Here is a 19,414-nt window from a genome sequence, read left to right as displayed (position 1 = left end):
AAATTGCTTCCTAAAACATGTGTTCTTTTTCTAAGTATTATAAAGATATGTTTTCCTACTACTTTTCTAGACATAACATAAATTAGTAAAATATACAGAAATTATTTTCCTCACAGAAAATTATGCTTGCACATTCTTTTCAGTGTGACAATAGCTGGTATAATGTTAACCAAGCAAGACAATTTGTTGATAGAATGTAAATTAGATGGATAGTAAGAATTTCTGCAAACACTGAATTAGTCTTACAAAACTGATTCTTTCTATATTGCTTTCCAATGTCAGCAGAGGGATCATTACAAACAGTGATGAGGATGAGGAAAAAATCCCATATAAATATTTTGAAGCTGTATGTATTTTAAATATTAATCACTGGCTGTCAACACTTTTAGAAAATAAGTACCACGTAACAGATTATAAGTAATTATCTTAATATTTTTGTAATTATATTTTGTATTTAACTAAGAATTATCTTTAAATTATAATTATTACAGTGAGGAATTTTCTTAAATGTTCATCTTCTAAGAATTAAGGATCTGTCTTAGTTTTCCAGGCTGCTATCACAAATACCACCAGTGGGTTGGCTTACAAAACGGGAATTTAATGGCGCATGGTTTTGAGGCTAGGAGAAGTCCAAAATCTATATAAAGGTAAGACTTATTTTCTCCAGCTCCTACTCCAAGGCCTTCTGGTACAGGCTGCAGGCGATTCTTGAGGTTCCTTAGCTTTCTGGTCACACGGTATTATCTTTTCCTTTCCCTCCTGGTGCCTGCTGGCTTTTTGCTTCTCCCTGTTTGTGGCCTCCTCTTTATAAGGCCTGTGGCAACCCAGATTAAGACCCACCCTGCGTCAGTCTGTCATATCTTAACTACAAATAATATCTTCAAAAGTTCCTATTTATGATGGGTTCACACTCAAAGGGACATGGATGAAGATTAAGAACATGTCTAAATCGGGATACATAATTCAACATACCATAGGGTCTAACAATATCTTTAAAGTTATCATCTGAACATTAATTACCATTGTACATTGGTAATAGTGAGTTAGATGAGTCACGAACTATGCAGAAATGCCATAAAGTTATCTTGTTGAGATCTAAATTCATGAGCTCAACCAGCTTTAAACTCATTTGCTACTTCTTCAAAACAATTGAATGGAGAGGAAATCTACACCTCTTTGAGGTTTATTGTAGACAACAAAGGACTGACTGGTAGATGTTAAGAAATCTGAATTATCAGAAGCAGGAGTCCATGCAGCATGATCCCATAACCGCATTCATCTTTAGGCACTTTTCCTCAAACTGCTTTTCTATAATTCTTATGCAATTGTTCTAAATTAGTTTTCTCAATATTTTCATGATTTTCCATGAAAAACACGTAAAAGTTTTACAAAATATATTGCCTTTTGTTTCGATAAATAAAAATGAGAGCCTGAAGAAAACCTGAAATTATTTATTAGCCCCCAGACTAACACAGGTACTGTCTCTTCTACAATTATAGACCAAAAATTCAGCAAGAATACCTCCTTACAGAAGGGACCTGACATCCAGCCTACTGTCTGTGCACTGTGCTTAGCTTGCTTGTCTTATCAAATATTTGAGCATAAAAGAATGGGTCACATAAGAAGCATTTATTTAGTGACTGAAATTCAGAAAGAATTTGTTAACCTCCTATTTCTGGTGGCATTTGTAGGCAAGGGTACAGTTGGATACAACAATCAAACTTGATCTATTGTGTGTTATATATTATGGCAAAGTCATGCATATGCATACTAACCAAGTTTATGACTAAAATTTATGTTTACCCCTGAGAAGGAGTATCTAGTCTACCACAAGCTACTACATTGTTTGGAAAAGTAAAATAATGATTTTTTTTCTAGAAATGATAAAACCAAGGTCAGAGTAGACATTTCTTATGCAAATGCTTTTTGCCAACTGCCAAAATTAATAAAAGCCAGAGAGAGAGCCAAAGTTCCGCAGCTCATATTGGAACATTCCAAGAGAATTTTCAATTACTAACCTGTTAGCAAAAGCTTTTGTAAAATCAGTGCATTTTGTATAACTTATATAATCACTCCTTGATGTGTTCAAATTGTATTTTTTAATAAAATGTCATATATTTTATTTTCTTAAGGCAGCATGTATCTATATATGTTATAGATACATAAATGTGTTTCTTAATCTGGAACCATAAAATTCCAAAATAAGAAATTATAAATTATACACACTTTTTCAATCATCCTTGCGTTTGTGCAACCTGCTTTATGTCAATCACTAAGCCAGTTATAAAGGCAAAACAATTGAGTTAATATGTGTGCATTTGAACAATGAATTCTCTAGACCTTCCTTTATAATTTTTCTAATGTTAACACCAATAGAAAGAGGTAGACATCCTTACATAATAGGTATCAAAAATGAAAATATATATTGGGCGGGCCACAGTGGCTCAGCAGGTAAGAGTGCTTGCCTGCCATGCCCGAGGACCCGGGTTCTATTCCCGGTGCCTGCCTATGTAAAAAAAAAAAAGAAAATATAAATCAACCTATCAGTTGAAGCATGTGAATGAAACAAAATGAAAATCTTAAGACTTGGGCATTAAGGAAGCCATGTGACCTTTCAGCATTTCTCTTTTCACACTTGCAAAATGTGAAAAGATTTTCACATTAGTAGTACCTGCTCTACTAACTCACATGCTTATTGTGAAAATGAATGAGGCTTTCAAGCAATCTCTTTGTAAAACACAAACATTATGCACCTGTTATTGGCCCTCTGAGTTTACTCCTGGGGCATTTTCTTCAAATTAGATATTCAGAAAGCTGGTTGTAAATTAAATAAAGACAAACTGAAAAACCAACAAGTGTAAGTTAGATATTATAAACACATGAGAGTCTTCTGTAATATAGAATACTAAAATTATACCTCTGATGGATATTTATTTTCTATTTCAAAACATACTGTTACTTAAAATACCTGAATTTCCTGAAGAGTCCAGAAGTCAGACCAATGAAGAGGGAGGCTGACCAAAAATTGATTCACAATTGCATCTGCTGAAGAGGGAAGTGGGAAGAAAAATGAGTACAAATCAGCCTGGGCCTGTTATCTTTGCCCCAGAGGTGGCTGAATTTCCATAAAGTCATTTAAATTCATTAAGCAAATAATTAGACTATTAGACTGGTAGTTCAGCTTTATAAATCTGCTTATGTAAACTTCTTTTATGTCTGTAGGAAGGAAAGATAAACTATCTTCAAAGAATGTAAAAGTGGAATGAGAATCAAAGAGAAATCAACATACTGAGAATCACATAACAAGAACAGCAAAACTTTGCTCCATCCCTTTGTTCTAAGGCAGGAGATGGTATTTAAAAAGGTCAGAACATTATCTGCTCTAATTCCTGTCTTCTTTGTAAAGAACTCCAGAGCTTTAAGCAAGTCTGTATATTCCAGAAGCTGTGGAAGTCTGCAAGCTTCTCTGAACCTCTTCAGTTCCCCAATTTCTGTAAAAATGAGTCTGTGAGAATTTAAAAAAAAAAAGTTTGCTTTCATTTAACTATATATTCTCACCAGTTTTAAAAGAAGGGTTTCAGAAAACAAGATCTAGCCTCTTAAAATTGAGAAAAATAGCAATTGTAGAATTTCTTATTTCCAGTTCAATATTTACCCTATATTTCTAAAACAAGGACACCTAACACTCTTAAAAATTAACAAGATCTCAAGGAACTTTTGATTTTAAGTTATATGTATGAATATTTCCTGTATTATAAATTTTTAAAGAAAACTTTTTAAAATTACATTGAAAGAGGCAATTCACAAATAGATACACATAAATGGATACTACAAAAACTTGTTCAACCTTGTTCATGGAAGAAATACAAATATAAACATTATACCATTTTCTTATATCAATTGCCTTCAATTGTTGGATTTGTCCTTGCTTATTTGAATAATACCCAGCATTGACTTAGGAAAACTCTACTATCTTAAAATGCTTATAAATGGGTACACTCTCTCCCAAAAGCAAAACGGCAAAAACAAGCACTAACATTTCATGACACTTCATAAAATCTTCAAAATTTCCAATAATAATTATTATTAATTTCCTTATTTTTACAGTTGAGAAAGCAAAGTTTTAAAGAGATAAAGTAATTGGCTTAGGGTCTTGCAAGCAGTGAAATTTTTGTTATAATCTGGAAAATACACCTTTATGATTCCATACTAAGGAAGTAAACAAAGATGCATATGAACATTTATATAAGAGGTTATAGCTGAAATTTTATTCATTATGGTAAAAAAATGTAATCAATCTAAGTAACCAACAATTTAGTATTGAATAACACAGCATATCCACCAGACTAAAAATTACAACATGGTAAGCATGTAACTTTCTTACTCATGGATAGATGGATATTACTTGCAAGTTTCTGGCAGATTAAATAATGCACAATTATAAAAATGACATTTTAACTGAAAATTTCATGATTGCTGGGACAGCATGTTAGAATAGTATGGATAGTGTGATCACAATTTTGTAAAATCTACAGGTGAGTGTATGTGCAGAAAAATGTCTACAAGTATTAATAAACTAGGTGTTTATTCATATACATGAATTCCTTGCCTGTCTCTAATATACCCTATGAACCTGTGACAGTGATGATACATACTAGGTGTACAATAGACATTTGTGGACTGTTTAAATGAATGAATGAATGACATTTTAAAAGTGGTTATCTCCCGGGGAGGATTACAAGTAAATTTTTCCTTTTCTTCTTCATGCTTTCCTATATTTAAAAAAAATTTAAACAGTGAGCATGAATTGTCTTTGTAAATGACTAAGAATATTATAAAAGCATAATCATGCTGGGAAATAATGTTAGTAATTTTGGAGCAAAAGAAGCAAAGCTAGACACTCCACAATCCAGTAAAAAATAAATTGCATGCTATTTTCCAATTGTTTCATTATTGTATTCAGCACTAAAAGTATCAGATGCCAGAGAAAAAGACAAGTCTAATAATTGTACAGCAAATTATTTGAGGGGCTGGCTCTAGAATCTAGGTCACTTGGCTTCCAGGCAAGTTTTATTTTCCACTCCACCAAATTGCTTGAAAGTCCATAACACCAATGAACAAATAGCAATATGAGCACTGCCAATGCTCACTGTTAGGTAGCTTCTTACTTATGAATTAAATGATTTGCTAATTAATTATTGGACATCATCAGAAAACTCCAAATTTCTAAGAAACACTGTCTTTTCGTACGACACAAATTGCCTTTGGGGGGTTGTGAACTTCTTAAAGGTGTTTACAAATTTGTATGTATTGGGAAAGTGTATGTGTATTATTCTGGGGTGCAGTCCATAGCTTTCCTAAGATTTGTTAGGGAGTACGAGTCAAAAACACTTAAGACTATGCAAGCAACAAGGAAGAAAAACTGATGGTAAACAGAAGGCATACAACAGGAAACAGAACCACAATTAATTCTACCTTCGTTTTGTATTCCTGGAACATATTTTTTAATATGGAAACCGTTCAGTTTTATGGCTCTGATTTCCAGGCAGGGACCCTAGACATGATACTGATGGGCTAAACACACAGGCCAAATTCTCTCTATGAATGCACCTTATCAGGTCCTAAGAAATCTGTGTAACAATTTTTCCTTTTCCTAATTAAATGTAAAGGTAAAACATTTTAAAAGAGACTTACAATGTTAAAAAGAAGCAGTGTCTTCTCCTATAAAATGTGCTTCCCCTACAGGAAGTATGTAAGGCTGCTATGAGCAAAGGCAGATTAAACACTTCTCTATGCATTTCACAATTATTGCTTAATTTAAAATTTAACTCTTCCTCTGCTCAGAGAGAGAAGCTATTACCTGTTTCTTATCCAGACATCAAACTTGATTGGCAAGGTGTAGGGACTTCTGCCATGTAATTAAAAAATTTCTAACAGGATTTGTTTCATCACTATTTCTTTCCAATAATTCTTGAACCACAACTCCAAATATATGGAACAAATAGGAACAAACCAAAACACAAGCCACCCTCAAACCCAAAGGATTTTATTTGCAAATATCATAGCTTTAGAAGTAAGCACATCTAAATGATACGTTTCTAATACTCTGTGCATGCCTTAGCTGAATAAACGCTCACGTCATCAACTGGTATGAGGAGAGCTTCTTTTTCTAGATTTTGAGGGGAAAATTATTCTTTAAAACAATTTTAAAGAATAACTTCTTTATTATTCTTTAAATAAGAATAAATAAAGCTTTAAATAAAAGTTTAAATGTTTAAACGTTGTGGGCGATTTAGATAGGTTAAGCCACTATAATTTCAAAACCAAAGGCATTTTTTTTCCCCCTTCTTCTTCTGAAACGAAAATACTAAAATAGATTCCCATTCAAGGTTTATCTTCATCAGTTGGTCAAATCTTTTTAAGTACCTGGTTTTGAGCTCTGTAATCCTGGCTTGTCCACTTAACGAGGAACGCATCAGAATACCAGTCAGTTTACAATTAACACTTTATACTGCTTTTCGCGTAAACCTGCAACGCCTTAGCTACCCGGTAATGCTTTGCACAAGTAACCTACTTAGGTTTTCACACCGAAACTTAAAGGAGGCAACTAGTCGATCTCTAAAGACCCCTCCAGCTGTCAAACAGCGCGCTGCTCCAGTCTGGGACCGGTCACCGCTGGGTGGCGTCACGTGGAGCGCTACGGGGCGCCACCTCACTGCCGTTTTGAATATCAGCTTTTGGGGCTGCAACTGAAGGAAACACCTTACCATTCAACTCCAAGCAGCATTTAGACCCAGGAAGGCAAACTCGCTTGAGTAGGACATTAAGGCCCTAGGTCTGTGTCTCTTTTCGAAAGGGAGAGGACGTGCAGACACTGTAAAGCAGTGGGCATTAGGTTTCCCCTCCGTCCCGTGTTCCTTCCAAGTAAACTACGAACCAAGAGCTAAGGGAGGAAGGGTAAGTGGAGGACGGAAGAGTTAAATAGATTGCTTACAGTTCTCAGAGTTACATGAGATTCTTCAGGCTTCTCTGTCCCTCTAGCTTTCTGTCAGGATCTGCTTACAGCCGCCGACTACAAACATGTTAAAGAGGGTCTGATTCTTGGTGGGTGTGGCCCAAATCTGGGCGGGCTCCTTTTCGTCTCTGCAAAAGTTTTAAGGTGGAATTAAAGAGGAACAGGCCAAAACATTGGTTCCTGAAAACTAAGTATCTTAAATGTAAAAGTTTAACAGAATCAAGAGTTGGAGTGCGAAGACATGTTTAAAAAATAAGTAAGTTAACCGATCCTAAATTATACAGATGCTCCTGTGTATGTCTGTGTGTTTGTGTCCGTGTGTGTGTGCGCGCGCGCGCGTGCACGCGTCTTTGGAACCACTTCTCACCCTTAAGTAGTCATTACTTCCTCTTTTTTCCAAACAAGTTTAAGAATAAAATTGAAAAGTTAGAGAATACTAGAGCACTTTAGCGCTCTTAAAAAAGGCAAAGTATTTATGAACCACAAGTATAAAATGTGTACATTTTAAAGACGAACAATATAAGACTTCATTAAAACTCTGTAACACCTGGTTTGATTACCATTTGTTTGTAAACTGAAGATTAAAGGTATACCAAATATGTAATGTATTCACTGATATTTAAGGGGAAAATTCCTTAAATGACATAAATTCAGAATTTGCAATACAAATTCAAATCGCTTATACTACTGCAATGAAGAAGGTACACTGCTTACATGTATCCAAATTCTGCAGACTCAATTAGTCTTTAAAGACTGACATGTTGATACACCCTGTATGAACTATCTTGACTTCCAAGCACATCTTCTCTTTTTTAATCAAATACTGAACTCACTTAACTCTCACAACTTTTTCCAAAGGCTATAACTTCTGTAAACCCCTGTCATCAAATCCTCTGGGTTACTGGGTGGGGGTGGGGGTGGGGGTGGGGGTGGGGGTGGGGGTGGGGGTGAGTGGGGGGTTAGCCCAAGATTCAACTCCTTGTTGTTATTTTCTGCCTTAAAGTCACCCTAAAATATTGTAAATCTCTCATTCCTAAAAAGACCTGTTGACTGTGGGATCAAGGTCTTTCTCCCTACAAAGAAACCCCTGAATTTCTTGAAAGGCAGTGCGTGCTAAATAGAGGAACAGAGCACACATTGCAATTATTCATCTTTCTTCCCAGATAGAAATGGTGTAAGAAAGAATTTTCTTTACATAATTTAACTGGAACAGATGCATTCCAAGATATATTCACCCCTAACAAAGAATGACTGCCTTGAAAAACAGCTTCCTGTACAATGCTCTACTCAGCATGTTAACAAAGCATTACAGCTCTCAGTACTTGGAGAAGATAGTGTGTCATAAATTAAAGATAATTTTTCGTCAAATGCTTTTAAAGAAAACTTCAGTGTATAGTATGGTCTGGGTTAAAATACATAGGGAGATGTTTGCCTCTTTCCAGCCTCTTTAAATGAGACTGGTTTGTCTCCAGGCTTGTAGTGAATAAAAGCCACATTCTGTGGTTGCCTGGCTTCCATAATTGCATCTGTCTTAGCTCCATACCTTCTCCTTGCTTTACATAGCCCTTGGATAGATGATACCATCTCACATTTGCTGTCTTCACTTTATCCTTGTATTTACCCCCAAAAGTAGTTCCATCACTGTGCTACTGGGTCCAAGAATTTTTACGACTTAGGTAAGAAAGATCCTGCCTTTATAACCTGCCTCAGTCTGTAGGACTAATCAGATCTCAAGATTCCTTCTCACTGGACCTCTTCATCAATGAAGGAAATCAGAAGAAGAATCCATACGGTGGCCATCTGGAAATGAGCAATACTCTAGCAATCTTTTTAAATTCAATCCCACCTTTTGAGTTATTTCCAGTCTAATTTTCATACCTTTTACTAATAATTGTCAATATCCTTTAAAAAATGTAGGCTGGAAACAATAAGATAAGTTTAGCACTGAATAGCTCAGAAATATGACCAGCCTAGGAACTGGCTGAATTTACTAACAATAAAGTACTTACATGTCAAAACCCCAGATTCAAAAAGCAGAAAAGAAAGCCTGGTGTTTTCATGCTTGTTTTCTCTTTCCTTATTTGCAATTGCTTTCTATCATCTTTTCTAACACTTCCACTTCACCTATTCTATTTTCTAACTACATGAAAAATAGTAGCGGTAGAAGTGATGAGTGATTTGTCCCCCGACAACTTGGATATGTGGAATATGAGATTACTATATGAGAGTTGAATCCACACCGCTAATGAAAAGTCCAGCCTCAGTAATAATCCAGAAATCTATCCATTCCTTCCATTCCATAAATATACAGACTATCTACTCTATCTCAGGAAACGTGGGAAACTCTAGAAAGACACTGTAAAAACAAATGAGTGGCTCAGTGGCAGAATTCTCACTTGCCATGACGCAGACCCGGGTTTGATTCCCAGAGCCTGCCCATGCTAAAACAACAACAACAACAACAAAAAAAAAAAAACCCACAAATGAGCAGACTCCTTGGTCATCTTGATGGCTGCTTTTGGCTGGGAGCTGTACTGTGCCTAAGACAGGAAGATCATGGCTGCAAAGAAGATAAAAAAGTAACCAGGGCCGATCAACTCTAGTCTTCCAATTCATTATGAAAAGTGGAAAGTACCTGCTGGGATATAAGCAGACTCTGAAGATGATCAGGCAAGGCAAAGAGAAACTAGTCATCCTCACCAACAACTGCCCAGCTTTGAAGAAATCTGAAATAGAATACCATGCCATGTTGGCCAAAACTGGTGTCCATCATTACACTGGCAATAATATTGAATTGGGCACAACATGCGGAAAATACTAGAGCATGCATAGTGGCTATCATTGATCCAAGTGATTCTGATATCATTAAAAGCGTGCCAGAATGGGTAGGTGAAAAGTAAATCATGTAAAAGCTTTCTTTAATAAAACCGGCCAGAGCTTGTTTTAAAAAAACAAAGCAAAATAAAAAAACAAATGAACAAACAAAATAGGTATGGCCCTAAACTAATAAACTAATAAACCAACTGATGTGATGAAGGAATAAATAGTAAATTAAAAATGTTTTTAATAGACATTAAATTAACATTATAAGCAAAAGCATAGGCTGCTAAGAGAGTAAACCAGGAAATCTAATCGAGATTGTAGGTAGAAACAAGAGAACATTCTCAGCGATCACCAATCAACCAATTTAATAGTACTACTTCTCCTGTTCTCCTGCTCTGCTTGTGTATTCTGGTCCATAGTACAAGTATATTTGTAGTAAAACAATAATTTGACTTTCTTGCTATTTATCTGTCTTTGAATATCATTAACATGAGTCATTCCTCTCTCTATGTGTTACTAAAATCATTAGTAAGATATCAACCCAAAGAAGATGAAAGTAACTCACCCAGTGAAGTTTTTTGGCATTCAGTTAGTTGATCTCCATCTTTCATTCAAACCAACACACCAACAGCTCTTTCTGAACTCCTTCTCCCTAAGATCTATTGGAATAATCTTACTCATCGGTCAAGGCTCAGTTCAATTGCTATCTTGCCTGGAAATTTCCCTACTTACTCCCTTTTCCAGAAGAATTAATCATTCTTCTTGATTCAGAACACTAATGAGGGCACTGATAAATTTACATTATACTTGGCTACACAAGAAAAAAAAAATTTATGCTCCATGAGGCAATAAACAAGCTTCTTTCACCTTAGTTAACCTTCCTCCAAAGTCCATAATCTAGTAGGTATTCAATTAATATTTATTGAATTTAATTGTTATTCATAGTATTGCAGTTAAAGGTATCTTAAACTTGGAAACCCAAATAGCCTTCCATTCGCCACTGCCCTCATTAACTATGATGGTTAATTTTATGTGTCAGTTTGGCTAGATTATGATGTCCAGATGTTTGGTCAAGTACTGGCCTGGCTATAACTGTGAAGGCATTTTGTCGATCGAATTAACATCTGCAATCTGGGCTTAAGTGAAGAAGATTACTCTCAAAAATGTGGTGGTCCCCATCAAATTGGTTGATGGTTTTAAGATTGATGAACAACGGTTCCAGAGATCAGAAGGAATTTTGCTTCAAGATAATACCTTCCACTCTTTCCTGAGTTTCTAGCTCAAGGAATTAGGACTCAAGATTTTGAGGTTGCTCATAGAGGAATTTCCAGCCTCAGGCCTGCCTTTCAGAATTCAGACTTTCCAGCTCCCACAATCATCTGAGAAAACAATTCCTTATAGCACTACTTATATGTAAATACCCTACTGATTCTGTTTCTCTGAAGGATGCTGACTGAGACATTCGCCAAGAGAAGTCTTTTGTTTTGTTTTGTTTTACTTCCCCACACTAATGAAATTCCTAGAAATATGAAACTAACCATAGGGAAAATGAAATGGGCCCTGATTAAAACATAATATTCTTCCTGACATGAAAAAACACAACTCTAGGAAGAGAATATTTATGAGCAAAACATTATATTTTTTATAATAGATTTATTTGTAACCATATTCCGGACATTTTCAAGATACACAAAAATGGAGAGAATGGTATAATGAAATCTCAAGTATATATTTCCCAGCATCAACATTTACGAACATTTTGCCAATCTTGTTTCATCTATAACTCACTTATTTTGATGAAATATTTAAAAGCAAATCTCAAATATATGCATCATAGATGCATCTATATATCTCTAACAATAACTTTTGTTTTTATCATATCCATAATATATTAACACAAAGACTAACTAATAACCTGTCTTTGTTCAAATTTTCCAAATAATCCCACAATTTTTTTTTTTTTACCAGTGGGTTAAATTGAATCATGATCCAAGCCAGGTCCACATATTATGTTTTGTTTATATCTCTCTTAAGTCTCTTTTTTTTTTTTTCAGATGAAGCCCTCTCTCTCTTTTTTTTTTTTAACATGGGCAGGCACCGGGAATCGAACCCGGGTCCTCTGGCATGGCAGGCGAGCATTCTTGCCTGCTGAGCCACCGTGGCCTGCCCCCTCTCTCTTTTTTATTTTAATATTTTTACTGAGAAATCTCTACATACATACAGTCCATCCATAGTATTCAATCACTGGCTCACAATATTACTGTATAGTTCTGCATTCATCACCATGATCATTTTTAGAACATTTGCATTACTCCAGAAAAAGAAATAAAAGGAAAAAAACTCATACATCACATACCTCTTTCCCCTCCCTCTTATTGACCATTCAATTACTTCTTTATTAAACTTTTCTATTCTCAGTGTTATATCCATGGAGGACTATAACAAATAAAGCACAAGTAATATAATAGTTAATCGTATGTATGACCTATAAAAAGCTTACTTTTTATAGTACTATTTTTGCTCTACTTTTGCAGTATCACTAACCACAATATTCACAAACATGGTCATTATTATCTTTATTAAACAATGTCACATAAATACACAAAATTAGTAGTGGAGTCAAGATTTCAATGCACGTTTGTACAATTCCAAAGTCCACGATTTTTCCAGCATCTCATGCCTTATTTTATAACAAATGCTATTTAATCATATTGACAGCTTTGTCACAAATCAGCCAGTCCCACTGATTGTAGTATATCTGCGGTAGTAGAACCACTGGTGGTAAATGGAACTGCCATTATCTTAAACAAGCAAGCTAGGGAACTTCCATTGTTCTCTTCCTTACCAATAGCTCTTACTGCACCTGCCCCCTCACCCCTTCCTTCTACTCCCAAAACCTCTGTTCATCTTCAAGTTCTTATCTCCCAATTTTTGTATCTACGTTTTCTTTCCATTTTACTATCAGAAGTTTTAATTTAGATTCTTGTTTTACTATTGCTTAAATTTATTCCCATATAGTCTTCACACCTACAATCTCTCACTCTTTACCCCTCTTAAAATCATCCTAATGCTTCACCATCATATCAAACTTCCAACAATATAAGTCAGATCATTCTACCCCAATGCCCATACTATCTAGTTTTCCCCACTGCCTATTGACTCATACCACTATGCCTTAAAGTTCTTTCTTTTTTTTTTTTCAGATAAGGTAGAAGTAAAAATAAAATCAGAACACCTTCCTATAATCATAAATTGTAAGTTTATATTGTACACATGGAAAGATTCATGCTGTCAACAATAAATATGACTTAATACCTGGTGGAAATTTTTAGTTTCAGGCACACCATGTTTAAGAATGTTCAGCAAAGCCAAGTTGCACTAATTCATTTCACCTACTGTGGCAATAATTTAGCAAGTTGTTTTCCACCATCCGAGATCCTTCTAAGTATGGTAAAGAGAGTGATGTCTAGTCCCAGCAATTCTGTAAGAAGGAACATGAGCTCAATTCCTCAGCTTAGAAGCTGACTTGCAGGCACTTTACAGGGCTTTAAAAATACTTGTGCTCCAAGAATTTAAATGTAATGATGATGACAAGAAAGGCTGGGCCCATATCTTTTGCTCGGGAGGCAATCTTGAGCAGCAAAGATTACTAAGTGAATGCCCAACGTTCCTACAATAACTGAGCTCTGATGGATGTCCGTAGAGAGTTTTCATAGAGCATTTGGTTATCAAGGGCTAAGGAAATAGCATCACTGTGATACTCATGTTTATACAACCAGTGACTATGCATCTTCTGAGGTACTTCTGCTATTTAATTTTTCAAACACATTGTCAGGACCCACAATTTCTCTCTAGAAAAATCTCTTCCTTCAACCACATATATATGTCAACTTTTCTCCGATTGGAAACAACAAAGCCAAGCAAGTAACTCTTTATCTTCATCCAAATAACACAGATAGTAACATACCAGAATTTAATTTCATCACATTTATGATCTGGCCTTAAATTCCACAGTTTTTCCCCAAATTATCTTAATGAATGGTGTAAAATTTGAGATACTTCACAGCAAAAAAATTTTAGAAGCTACTATGGAAAAAGTTCAAAATTCACTCTTATAAAATTCATTTCAAATTAGCAAATTGATCCAACCACTTTATTCATATAAATAGGATAATTAATGAAAATACAGCTGACACAATGTATTTCAGTATTTCTTAATACTTTATCAAGATATTTCTACTCTTCTAAAAATTGCAGACAGGTACAAGAAGTGAATTCAAAATAAGATCTAAAACTAATATCCTAAAGTACCACGTTGTGAATGCAATTAATAGCACTGAAATATATTTCCCAGTATGAATAAAAGGGGACATGTTAGATTGTATATGTGGTAATAGAAAAAAATGTTTTTAAATATCCATGAAACTATACTACACGAACAGTGAACAATAAATAAATTAAACAATGGACTTTAATTAATAGCACAATTATAAAAACTTGCTATCATAAATTGTAATAAATGTTCCACACCAATGGAAGGTGTTGGCGGTAGGGTAGTATATGGGTATCCTGTATTTTATCATGATTTTTCTACTAACCCATAATAAAAATAAGTAAAACAACCTTGATATCCAAAGATGTTACATGTCCATTCTAATTAAAACTTGCCACCATTAAAAAAAACACTTTAATATCTAATAATACTTTGATTTATCATTAAAATATAAAGAAAGAAGAAGGTAAGAATGTTTTTCCATAAATGATTGTTCTGGAAAAACAATACCTCTTTCATTTGACTCTGTAGATACTTCTACTTTGTTGAACAGCCATTCTGGTATTTGAAATTATGTAAAATAATTAACATATTGATGTTCAATTATTTTGGAATCTTCCGCCAACTTTTGCATAGTATTCTCTTTGGATACTATATTTTCAATAAATGGTCTATATTTGCTCAATAAATGATTCATTCATTTGGTCATTTATTTTTTTGGCCAAGGTTCACTACTTTGCAGTGCAGCTTCATGAATTTTTTTTAAATTTTTTATTCTGTTACCATATATACAATCCAACATTTCCCCTTTTAATCGTGTAGGTGTATATTTCAGTGCTGTTAATTGAATGCACAATGTTGTGCTATCATCAGCATTATCCACCACCAAAACATTCCCAACATTCCAAACAGGAACCCTGTACATTTTAGACCTTAACTTTCCATTTCCTATCCCCACCCCATTCCCTGGTAACCTATACAGAGATTTTTAAAAATCTATTTAAGGAAAAACTTTAAAAGACAAATCTACTTTAATCTATTTTAAAAGACAAAAATCAAATTCAATATACTAATTATCACTGATAGAGCCCGATGCCCCGGATGCTTCATTTCCTTGACAGTAAGACGCTTTTCTGTGCTTTGACCCCAAGCTTGGTTCCTAGGAACTCCTGAAAATATAGTCCAGCTTAACCATGGACTCCATGTAGTTATTCCCTACACAGCCTCCATTACTATCATTCCCAAGGTAAAGAGAGGACAACATGGGCTCTCAGATGTTAGGTGATTTACCCAAGGTAAAACATAAGAGTCAAAGTTTAAACCAAATCTTTGCCTCAATTGAAGTGCCTCTTTCTATAGCATTTCCCATTGTCTATTCACAGATAAATTACCGGAGCCTTAGAAATCAAGGAAAAAAGAAAAAAGGGGTGGTGCTCAGTGGCAGAATTCTTGCCTGCTATGCCAAAGACCCGGGTTTAATTCCTGGAGCCTGCCCACGCAAAAAAAAATCAAGGAAAAAGTTCCCAAATGAAAGGGAAAATCCAGAGCTTTTATATGCACAAAGTTTAGTTTGTTTCCTGACAATTTTTGTTGCTCTATAAAAGTTGATTAGAAAGCTGATGAGCTCATTGTTGAACATTTTGTAAATGCATGTATTCTCCCTTCATGTTTAGTTCCCATAGCCGTGGGTGTTTTCCCTTCTCTATCCAAATGATGACTCTGTGTTCCATTGGCAAAGTATTTTCTAAGTTGCATGCCTACTAAAGCAGCAAGTGCAAGGCACTGAGTAGATTACTACACTCTCTCTCCCACTTCCATCCCTCACCCCTCCCAATTATGTTTGCAAAATCCAAATTCTTATAAGGACTTTACATGCTCCAAAGGACATGTGCACAAACTTGGAGAATTTGATGAAAAGAAGTTTCAATAATGTCTGAAATTAAATTTCCTAGCCAGACGGGGACTGGGAGCAGTTTAACTTTGACCAAGTGAAATAAAAGTGATGACATTTCTTGCATCCTGTATTATAGGGTAGAAATCATGCCCACTACATCTACTCATACAAAAGAAAGAGAGTAAAAAAAAACAAAAAATCACACACCTCGCTATCCAGCAATAACAATTGTTAGCATTTTGATGTGTATCGTTCTTGTCTTTTGCTTCTCTGCATGCAGGTATAATGTTTAATTGGTTTATAATGCATACATGTTTTTTGAATTTTTATTTTTCTCTATGTAAATCATTTTGGAAAATATTTCCATGCCAATAAAATATTTTAAAGAATACATAATATTAAACATATGGGTATACTACAATGGCTTAAATAATAACTTATTTTCAGATATTATGCTGTTTTCTTGGAGAAAATGTGGTAATATTAACTTTCCCATTAATTCTCACATCAAAATTTGCCTCTTCAATTAACTGTGGGTTTGGCCATTATTTAGCTACAAGAATCCGGATCATGCAGCTGGATGGAGATCTTGGACGCCCAAAGGGACATGAGTAGAAATGGAAGATTGGCTATTAGAAAAGGGAGGACCAACCTCTATTAAGGGTCTAAAAAATATATTTATACCATATCATTTAACTTCCCACTGTATTGCTGCAGGTATTATCCAATTTTTATAGATCAGAAACTAAGGCACAAATTTATTAAACTGCCCAGGTTCACTTACTATTAGAGCTGTAATCCAGCTCAAGTCCTCTGATACAAAAGCCTAGGGCTTTTCAGTTTTTTGTTCGTTCATTTTTTACATAAATAATTTGAAAAAAGTTTAACCAAGTCCAGCAGTTTATATAGGGAAAAATTTTACCTAAAATTACAGCATTCATTCTGCTCTAAAATACATAAGGAGTGACCAAAGAAGTTCAAGCTCTAAGAAAACTCTCCCTCGTGGGTTGGTGGGACAATTATGAGTGTTACTCTTCTCCGGATTAATACCAAACTCACAAAACTTCTTAATATATAGAAATAGACTATATAGAAATAGCTTTTCTATAGATTTTTTCTATAGATTATATAGAAATAACTTTACATAGAAACAGAAATTTCATTTGCTTGTGGCCAAGCCTCTCTCTCACTATTGAACTGTTTGTAAATACAAATAAAGTTAAAAGAAGCCATTAATCATTGACTTTTCTCATTATTTATTATTCCTTTTCACTCATATTTGCAAAAGCACAAAAATACAATGCCTAGTGTTTGAAAGAAACAGGTCTTTAGGGATACAAATTTGATTCTTATTTTATAAATATTTTTTATATAAATTAATATATATATTCAGCTAGTTTTTGTCTTTGTGTTTCTTAGAAAAATACTACAAGTCAGGGAAGTCTTAAAATAGGAAATTTTCAGTTCCTGTTCCTATTTTGAGGTTACTTTTCAGCACCCTTATATGAAAGCATGATGACTCATCAGAACTGTTTTTCGTCCAGGCGTTCTGCTGGGGTATGTTTGCAAATCTAGTAGTCATCATATCACACGAAGGAATACGCTCCCCAAACATCTGCGCTCCCCAAACATCTGTGCTCCCCCAATGAATAAGCAACCAATGCTGCTTTTTTCATTAATAAAGACTTTAAGCCTTCTTAGCACCTATCCTGGTGCTGCCATTCATATTTTAGAGGAATGAAAGACACAGCTATAGAATTAAGATGTGTTTCAAACTCTTAAGTGATCCTGGATGTATTTGGTTCAGAGACTAAAGCACTACCAGTTTTTGCCTCCAGCTCTGTGATGGGTAGAACTGAGATTTGCAAAATTCAGTCTCTGGACCATTGTTGATGTGACAAAAATGTTATGTTTGTGGGCAAACAAGGAAAATTATATACATAAAAATTTTATAAGCTGTCCTTTCAGAGGAATTAGAACACGTCATTTATCCTGAGATTATGTCTTTCTTAATGATTGGCGTTAAAATGTGTTCCAAATTTTGGTTTGTTTATTTTCGGTCAGGTTGGGAGGTGATTTCCTGCTCCGTGACATTCAAAGGTCGGGGGTTTAGAACTTTATTAAGAAGGGCTGGAGAAGATTGCTCTTCTAAAGCCCTTCTGACAGTACATATAATTGCAATCATTTAATGAGTATGATCACCAAGAAGAAGGACTTAACCAGACTGGAAGGATCAAGAGTTCGTTTTTGTTTTTTTTTTCTGTATAATAATGTGAAAAATCGTTATCCCCAATTTTTCCTTTCTTCGGTTAATACAATTTACCAAACAGCATTTAATTATCACCTATTAAGAACAGGTAGACATGTTTGTGTAAGATCTTTTAGGAGGAAGTAAACTTTAAGTTGAAGATTGAAGGTTAAGTACATGGTAGCAAGGTAGAGGTGCTGGGGAAGAAATGGGGTCTGTGCGAGTAATTAGATAGGAAAGAGGATGAGACACAAGGCAAATTGAAAAAGTCCATTTTAGGTCTGAATTAAAGAGAAATACTTAAGACTGATTGAGTCAGTCTGGTGGCCAGTTACTTTGGGAGCATGGTAAAGAGGATGGTGACATCCCAAAGGTAACAGAGATCCATTGAAGGAAGTGACAAGATTAATGTCCTAAAGTGACCAATTTAGCCACTGCTGGAGAAAAGTTTGGAGGGGAAATGTATGAAAGAGGAGAATGATTATGCATAACATGTATATGGGCATTGTGGAGACAACACTTTTCCCCCAAAACCACTTCTCTCCTTTTCCTTCCATTACACCTGCAATTCTCTATCTTAAAACTGCTAATCATGTATTCAATGCCAGCATTCTCTAGTTGTTTCACTCACTGGACTGTATGCTCTGGGAGGGCTGGAACTATTTTGTGCTCTGATGTATGACCAATGTTTGAAGTGATGCCTGCATGTTAATAATCAGTATTCAAAAAATATTTCCAAATGAATGAATTCCCTGTGCTTATCTGTCTAAGTCCTTTACTCTTGTTATTTTTTATTCTGGCAATTAACCTCAACAACATATCTCACTTAATTAAAAAACAACTGATGAATCAATATTCCAATTTAGAAAGCATCACTGTTCCATATCTAAGATAATAATGTATTTTTCTCTAGTGCTTCTTCTGTGTGCTACTAAAATCATGCTTCCCTAAAATAAAAAATTATGACTATTTTTTATTTTAAGATCAGGCACAATATTTGAATTCTGGGGCATAATAAGCGTAACTGGTGTACCGGTGTTTTCTATAGTGAGGTTCTAGAATGAAATTTAAAGAAGAGTCTGCAACATACCACAACTGGTGTAATTGATGACAGCAGAACTTCTTAGACATTTCTGAAGGGTGTGCCACAGTGCAATGATC

The 19,414-nt window shown here is 34.9% G+C and overlaps 1 protein-coding gene and 1 pseudogene across 3 annotated transcripts in view; one reads left to right on the top strand and one right to left on the bottom strand.

Moving 5' to 3' along the window:
- Positions 1-7,115, bottom strand: part of PLA2G4A (phospholipase A2 group IVA) — a 147,873-nt gene extending 140,758 nt beyond the window's left edge. Inside the window, exons 1-2 of one of the 3 annotated variants that reach the window (XM_077157263.1) lie at positions 6,995-7,115; positions 2,969-3,045 (exon numbers count right to left, since the gene is read on the bottom strand). The gene's annotated coding sequence lies outside the window, so the exon portion shown is untranslated. The remainder of the gene's footprint in view (positions 1-2,968; positions 3,046-6,994) is intronic. The other 2 variants (XM_077157264.1, XM_077157265.1) reach the window with 2 other exon arrangements.
- A 2,456-nt stretch (positions 7,116-9,571) lies between these two features.
- Positions 9,572-9,915, top strand: LOC143678910 (large ribosomal subunit protein eL30 pseudogene; annotated as a pseudogene).
- Positions 9,916-19,414: the final 9,499 nt, after the last annotated feature.

This window comes from Tamandua tetradactyla, chromosome 4, assembly GCF_023851605.1.
Source record: "Tamandua tetradactyla isolate mTamTet1 chromosome 4, mTamTet1.pri, whole genome shotgun sequence".
NCBI classification, from domain to species: Eukaryota; Metazoa; Chordata; class Mammalia; order Pilosa; family Myrmecophagidae; genus Tamandua; species Tamandua tetradactyla.
The sequence above is the reverse complement of the archived record's forward strand: the minus strand, read 5'-3'. Positions and strand labels throughout refer to the sequence as shown.